This window comes from Macrotis lagotis, chromosome 1 (genome assembly GCF_037893015.1).
Source record: "Macrotis lagotis isolate mMagLag1 chromosome 1, bilby.v1.9.chrom.fasta, whole genome shotgun sequence".
Classification (NCBI taxonomy): domain Eukaryota; kingdom Metazoa; phylum Chordata; class Mammalia; order Peramelemorphia; family Peramelidae; genus Macrotis; species Macrotis lagotis.
The window spans coordinates 85,753,933-85,762,313 of NC_133658.1; the positions used below are offsets into that span (position 1 = coordinate 85,753,933).

The following is an 8,381-nucleotide window of genomic DNA, read 5'->3' on the forward strand; positions in this document are numbered from 1 at the left end:
TTGCCCTTTATAGATTTGGCTAACCATCTAACATCCGAGTAAGAACACTGGTTGAAGTTGGAAGTGTCTAATACTTTCTTGTCATGTGACCCTAGGCTAGCCAGCATCCCTGAACCTTGTTCTCCTCATCTGTAACTGGGAATAACAATACTTATACTACCCACTTCAGATTGCAAAGACAAATATAAGCTTTTGTCTTGTAAATATTGCATGACATCTACTATTTTCTTTTGAAAATACAGAAGAAATATAAAGTGCTCCATTAGTTCTTGGAAAATTACTGTAGAAGTTTCATTTTTGTATATATACATATTTAGTGAGAATATGAGAGTCAAGAGGGTGTTGTAAATGGGAGCCTGGTCTTATATTATTGCTTCTGGAATATACTGTCTGGGTGAGCATGGTCCATGAATTTTCAATGTGCTAGACAACTTTCTAAGATTAAGTTGTTTCTGAGTTGATGATTTGTGTGGGCCATTTTCCATAATGGTCATATCTTACATCAATAAAATCATGAGTCTGGACAAAATCAAAACTAAGTAACAAAAAAGAAAACAACAACAGAAAATTAAAAATCAGTATAGAGAAATATAATTCAGGAAATGAAGCATTTCTTAGCATCTTAACCCAGATGCTCTGTCCAAGGAGAATTTATTTTTTACTACTACTTTACCTTTCTAGTTTTGAATCTATAATCAAAGCAACTCTGTCATTGTTCCTGGAAAGGATTTGTCTCTCCTTCTGGGATAGAGGAGACCACACACCATTGTAGTAACTCTGTAAATCCCAAATGGAATACTCCACCAGCACTGTCTCCTCCATTAGAATAGACATTCTTTGAGAGAGAACTTTAGCTTAATATAGAATTTGGCCAGAGTCAACACTGAAGGAATGTTTTTTCATTCATCCATCTATCCTTTCCTCCCTCCATCCATCCATCCATTAGTCATTCATTCATCTAGTCCCTCCCTACATCCTAGGTCATCACCAGTTGTTTTGGCTCAAGTCTTGCCACTGGATTTTGATGACTCTGGAGGAGAGAATGAGATTGACAACTTTTTGCAGTCCTGCCTCACTTCACACACAAGTCAAGACAGTACCTTCGTGATATTTATTCTCTTTGAGAACCAAGTACAAGCAACCACATTATTTTTGTTGATCACTTTAGAAAAGAATGACCAAAAATAGAATATTTCTATTGTGTGAAGAGAATATTGAGTACACAGAAAGATTAATTGCATAGACTTGTAAATTATTTTATTAGAAGAATGACTAATCAGGAAGATTCTTAACAGATTGATTTTATTTATCTTCTATAGTATGGCTAAACAAGCAACAACTGAGCAAAAGTTCATTGATTTTAAAATATTCCTTAATTCACATTTTTCTCTAATTCAGACTAATATTGCTAGTGATTAGATTGAATTAGAAAAGTTTTACAGAAATGTTTTAAGAGCAGATGCTCCCCCAAATGTCACCTCAGTTGTTTTTTTAATTCCCTAGTGATTAGCCTAATGTCTTGCAGATGCTTAATATCTGTTGATTGGAACTGAATTAAAGAAGCAAAAGTGAGTTCATTGATCAGGAAAGTAATTTATGTTTTTTGTTTTTCTTAAAAAGTCACTTCATTGGATAACTGTTATTCAGAAACTATAAAAACATAGAACACAGTAACTGGAACACAAACATTTTAAGATTTAATAGCTTAAAACTGCACTGACTTTCAGAATACCAAAGTAGTGTAGTAATTCATATTTTAAAAGTAATTGACTAGAATACTCTATTGCTCAAAATATCATTTTTCTAACATATACTCATTCAGGAAAACCTAGGCATCAAACTAAACATATTCAGATTGGCTTACTTGAAAAAGGTCTTCTGATTAGGTGCAATAAGTAGATTTTTTTTAAAAAAATTAATGGATGAATTGATTCATTCATTTATCCATGTATCATATATGCATGTATCTTTTTTCTTTTCCTCCTTTCCATCTTCTCTCCCTCCCTCTTTTCCTTCCTCCCTCGCTCCCTCCCTTCCTTCCTCCCTCCCTCCCTCCCTCCCTCCCTCCTTCCTTCCTTCCTTCCTTCCTTCCTTCCTTCCTTCCTTCCTTCCTTCCTTCCTCCCTCCCTCCCTCCCTCCCTCCCTCCCTTCCTTCCTTCCTTCCTTCCTTCCTTCCTTCCTTCCTTCCTTCCTTCCTTCCTTCCTTCCTTCCTTCCTTCCTATGAGAAGTGAGAGCTCTCCACAACACATCTAAGCAACACTCAGAGTCAGTCAGTCAGGTGATGCAGTCGATAGAGCATTGAACCTAGAAGACCTAATTCAGATTGGAGCTCAGTCACTTACCAGATGTTTGATTTAGCTGATATCTCCCTTCCAAGCCTCTTCCTGCAGAATGGTGAAAAAAAAATTATATAACTCTTCTGATTGGGACCACAACAAATTTGTGTTACACAACTTCAACTGAGGCCTCACTGCTGTCAGGTGATTCTATTATACTTCCCTTATTTAGACACTGTTCTATTCTTGCAAACATTTTCATCCTTTCTCTCAACTCCCATGACTCCTCCTTCACCCACCTCCTTTTTGGAGAACATTTTACCAAAACAAAATTGAGTCCATTTGCTTCTCTCTTCCTCATCTCATGTTTCTCAAGATGCCTTTCGCCACAATCTCTTTCACCCTTGTCTCATAAGAAGAGGTGATCTTACTCCTTACTAAGGTTAACTTCTCTACTTGCCCAAGCTATCCCATTCCATGCCATCTTTTTTCAGTGTTTCCTCCTCTACCATCCCCAGCTTATCTCTTGTTTTCAATCCCTTCCCATTTATGGACTCCTTCCCTGCTGCCTACAAACACCCCATGTCTCCTTCATCCTGAAAAAAAAAACTCATTTGAACTTTTATCCCAGCTATCATTTTTTTTTATCTCTTCTGTCCTTTGTAGCTAAACTACTTAACAAGGTCATCAACAACTAGATGTTTCCATTTTCTCTCCTCTCACTCTTTTCTTAACGGGTTTACAATCCAATTTTTGACCTTATCTGGTCTTAACATTAAAACTGATCTCTCCAATGTGACCTATGATCTCTTTAGTTGCCAAACCAAATGGCATTTTCTCATTTCTCATTGTCCTTGGCCTCTCTGCAGCCTTTGACTGTCTCTTCCTTGACATTATTTTCTCCCTAGGTTTTCAAAATACTACTCTCTGGGGTGGCTAGGTGGCATAGTGGATAGAGAACCGGCCCTGGAGTCAGGAGTAACTGAGTTCAAATGTGACCTCAGACACTTAATAATTACCTAGCTGTGTGGCCTTGGGCAAGCCATTTAACCCCATTGCCTTGCAAAAAAACCAAAACAAAACCCAAAATACTACATCCTCCCGGTTCTCCTGCCATAGAGAAACTGTTGCCTTATGTTCGGGGAAACATGAGTTTTGTGTTCACCAAGGAAGGTCTAACTGAAAGGGTTATACTTCTGGCCAATAAGGTGCCAGCTGATGCTTATGCCAATGCCATCACCACATGTGATGTCACTGTGCCAATCCAGAACACTGATCTAGGTCCTAGGAAGACTTCCTTCTTCTAGTATCACCACCAAGATTTTCAGAGGCATCATTTAACTCTTGAGTGATGTACAGCTGATTAAGACTGGAGCTGAAGTGGGAACCAGTCACTCTACATTATTGAACATGCTGGATACCTCCCTGTTTTTCATTAAGCAGGTGTTTGACAATGGCAGCATCTACAGTCCTGAAGTATTGGACATCATGGAGGAGACTGCACCTTCAGTTCTTAAATGGTATCTGTAATGTTTCCAATTTCTGTCTGCAGATTGGCTACCCAACTGTTGCATCAGTACCCCACTTGATCATCAATGGATACAAGTGGGTCTTGGCTATAGGTGTAGAGACTGAGTATACCTTCTCACTTGCTGAAAAAGTGAGGGCCTTCCTGGCTGACCTTCGGCCTTTGCAGTGTCCATCCCTGCAGCTGCAGCCCTAGTTGCTGCTTCTGCTTACATCAAGGTGGAAGCCGAGGAAGAGTTGGAGGAGTCTGATGAAGATACAGGATTTGGTCTGTTTGATTATCTCACAGGAAACAACTACTTCAGCCATTTTATTTGAAATAAGGAAATAAAAATGCTCATTATCTCTGAAAAAAAAAATACTTCATCTATGTGTCTTACCCAAGGAATAGATATAGCACAGGCACCCATTCTCTAGTCACTCCTGATTTTTTTCCCCCTCATTGATACATAAGATTGGCTTCCAGTTGAAGAAGTTGATTTCTCCTCCCCTCCCCCCTCCACTCAATGACAATAAATTTAATTCTTAGACATGTTATCTCTAGATCTTAATCCAGTTACTAGAAGTGTTCCTCCATTGGAAAGAGATTTAAAATTATATTGCCTGTGTCTTCCTACTGGGTAGATCTCCAGACCTGAGTCTCCTGAAGTTCTATGTACAGATTTTTTTTTCCTTCTAAAAATGCTTATTCCAAGAAACCCATTTGTTAAAAATTACAATGAGCAGAGCAGTCAAGATCGGAGAAATCTTTCTTTCCATTAAAGAACCACATAAAACATGCTCTGCGTGTACATTTGAGATTGTCATCTGTTTCACAGATTTGCCATGATTATTATCCATTGTGATCATTTTTTACTCATTGCCACATATTTTATGGTCCTTTCTGTGTGGATGAAAGGCTTTGAAGAAAAGACTTGGGGCAGGGGACAGGAATGAGCCGAGGAGACTGACATCGATAAAGACTTTGAATTACCCAATGTTATGGACATTTCACTAATGATTTCAGCATCAGGAGTCGAATTTGAAAACCTCTTTACCTTCTCCTTCTAAATGAAGTCTCTGTGAGAGATCTGTCAGATAGTCTGACGATTGTTTTGAAGTCCAGAAAAAAAGGATAGTATTGAGGTTGCCTCCACTTAGGAAAGAAATGCTGTCCTATAATTAACCATCCCGGGGGAGACCTCATTCCAAAGCAACTCTCTAATTAAGAGTGGTGGTGGTCAACTGATGCCCAGAGCACCAAGTCTAGATGTTTTCTTGAAGAAAAGATGCTTTACCTCATTTACCTATTTTCAAAGTCTGCAAAATAGCAGGTTCTGGTTTAGAAGATGAAAAGAGGTGTTTATGACTCTTGACTTCTTCCTTCCTTTATCCCCAATCCTACTGTCTTTTTATGGGAACTGTCATCCTGGAATGAGACCCACAGAGCCTTTTCCTCTTGAATCAGCCAAGATTTTCTCTTCCCCCATCATCAGGCCAAAGATTTAGTATCCCAAGCTTTGACTACAAGAATGCCCATAATAACCTATTGTGTCTTGGGGCTGTGCTTTAGCGTTGGTTGTAACCACAGCTATTCTTATCCAAGAAAACAAAATGAAACAAAATACCCCAATGACAAAACCCAAAACCCAAAATAAAATAAAGTTAAATTAAATTAAAACAAAAATCTTATCCAGAACAAGATGACCACAAAGAAAGACCTTGCTGGTGATTTGGAGCTGCTGGGAATGCTTTACAGAGAATGCTGCAGCATTCCTGGTCTTTCATAAATTATAAGAAACAAAGGAAAATTGCCTAAACTCAGAGTTTGTTGCTCCTGTAAGGAAAAGAGTGTAATTCAAAGAGGTTTATGTGTTTTGGCAGAGATTGGGGCTGGGGGGGAGGGGAGTAGCTCTTTAAATATGAAATCATGGAACCTCAAGCCAAGGCTTGGCAGCTCATGCTCTCAGTCACTATCCAACAAACTCACCTTGAGCCAAGCTTTCTCTCTTCATTTATTCCTGTTTGTTTTCTGCCTCAAGTCTGAGACAACCTTGAGGGTCAAAAGAGTTGCTGCCCATTGCTGAGACAATAATATTTCACATTTTTAGGGCAGGGTTCTTTCTAAAACATTTTCCCCACATGCTATGTTGTTTGTTTCACACAGTCTTGAGAAGTCACATAATTATCCCCATTTTACAGATGAGGAATGTGTGACACCAACAGGGTTGTGACTCACCAGGGAGTCACTGATTGTTAGGGCTAAGAAATTTCTTAGGGTTCATCTAGTCCAATTGCATATTACAAATGAGGAAAAACAAGGGTTTTAAAGGAGGAGTGACTTTTCTAAGACAGCTAGATAGTCATGACCTGGTGGTGGGAAGACCTGAGTTCAAAATTAGTCGCAGATAATTATTTATGTGCGATTCTGGGCAAGTCTGGTTTTGTCTCTCTTTAGTCTCAGTTTCCTCATCTGTAAAATGGAAGTAACAATTCTGTTTACCTCTCAGGGTGGTTGTGAAGATGAAATAAGATCATAAATGTAAAGCATTTTGCAAACCTCAAAGCATATTATTGCCATTATTTTTCAAGGACACACAACCAGTTATTTCAGAACCTAGGCAAGGTTTCAAATCAATCAGTTACCGTTTATTAAGCATTTAGTATATAGTATGAATGGTGTTAAGTGCTACGAATACAATGAATGATTAAAAAAATAGTCTCTGGGGGGCTGCTAGGTGGCGCAGTGGATAAAGTACTGGCCCTGGAGTCAGGAGTACCTGGGTTCAAATCTGGTCTCAGACACTTGATAATTACTTAGCTGTGTGGTCTTGGGCAAGCCACTTAACCCTGTTTGCCTTGCAAAAACCTAAAAAAAACATAGTCTCTGCTTTGAAGGAACTCACAGCTGGAGGAAATAATATGCAAAAAATTTGATTTAAACAAGAAAAATACAAGATAAGAATCAAAAGAGGGAAGGTTCTAGAATTAAGAGGGATCTGGAAAGGTTTCCTCTTGAAAGTGAGTTTTTCACTGAGACTTGAGGGAGGTCAGGGAATCCAGAGGAGGAGAGGAGGGAAAGAATATTCCAAAAAGAGGAGAGAGCCAATGAAAATGTTTAGTTAGGTGTTTGAGTGCATAGAACATGGATCCTGGTGTAACTAAGAACATAGAATATGTGAGTGTTTGTTTGGTGGTGATGGTGATGGTGGTGGGAGGGGGTGGGAAGATATAAAATGTCAATATCCTCGAAAAGCAGGAAGGAATCTTCTTGTACAAATGAAGGTTTTTATATTTGATGCTGGTGGCCACTGGAACTGCTGGAATTGACTGACTAAAGAAGGGTCTCCCAATCACAATTCAAAGTCTTTCTATCTCCTCATTCTATCTCAATATGGCGCCTACCCTTGGCCACAGTGCAAATGGATTACAGAGTGTGAACTAGAATTCCAATCTCCTGATGACTAATCTGGAACTTTCCTCACAATCCTGCATTCTTGCTTTGAGTATCTAACACACATACGGACAAAGCTATAATTCAACCTATTCAATTCAATTCAACAAATATTTGTTAAATGATTGTGTCTGTTCCACTGCACTAGGCAGTGGGGATACAAAGGCAGAAATGATAATAGTCTTCATATTTCTCCGTAAGGTATGCAAAGTGCTTTATTTTGATGCTTACAATAACCTTGCAAATATCTAGCTATTAATATCATGCCCCTTTTGCAGAGGTGGAAACAAAATTTGCATGTATTGGAAACAATTTGAACTCAGGTCTCTCTGACTTAAAATCAGTGTTCTATTCATTATGCCTCCTAAGATCTTCTGTAAAATGAAAATTTCTGTTTTCAAAAGTATGTTCTAGTTATACATGTATGATCTATATCGAATTATTATCTGTTAGGGGGAGAGGGAAGAAAAGGGCTGGAGGAAGAAAAATGTGAATTTCAAAACCTTTCAGGAAAGATTGCTGAAAACTATCTTTGTGTGTGGTTGGAAAAATAAATAAATTAATTAATTTTTAAAAAGACTATATATCTCCTGGGGAGATAGAATTACATACATAGATATATCATAAAGAGCATAATTTTTATGATATATAATAAAAGCATAATTTATAATACATAATAATATAAGTAAGACATTTCAAGAATGAAAGAGTGATATCATGGGAGGTTATCAGGAAAGGTAGTAGTGCTTTAAAGGATGCTAGAGATTTTTGCAAGGGGTGAGCACAGAATACATTTCAGAAGAGGGGAACCTCTTATTTAAAAGATAAGTGGTGAGAGGTGGGGAAAGTTAAACTAGACTGGAAAGAACTCACAGAAGAGTAACATGACACGAAAGGTGGGAACCAAACTGTGGAGGACCTTAAATATCAGCCATTTGCCTTAGTTATCTTTTTATCATGGATGGAGCTGAATTCATTGAGCCAATTTAGTGATCAATTTATTTTAAATTCATTTCAAATGTTAATTAATTAATTAATTAAAGCAAATGTTTTTGGAGAAAGCAATGCATGGGGAAGAAAGAAAGACCAGAAATACCTGTTTACCAGCTTGAAAATAAGGGAGCTAGTACATTTAGAAGATGAT

General features: G+C 38.1%; 1 pseudogene; it reads left to right on the forward strand.

Moving 5' to 3' along the window:
• The first annotated feature begins 3,371 nt into the window (after positions 1–3,371).
• On the forward strand, positions 3,372–4,122 carry LOC141512765 (large ribosomal subunit protein uL10 pseudogene; annotated as a pseudogene).
• Positions 4,123–8,381: the final 4,259 nt, after the last annotated feature.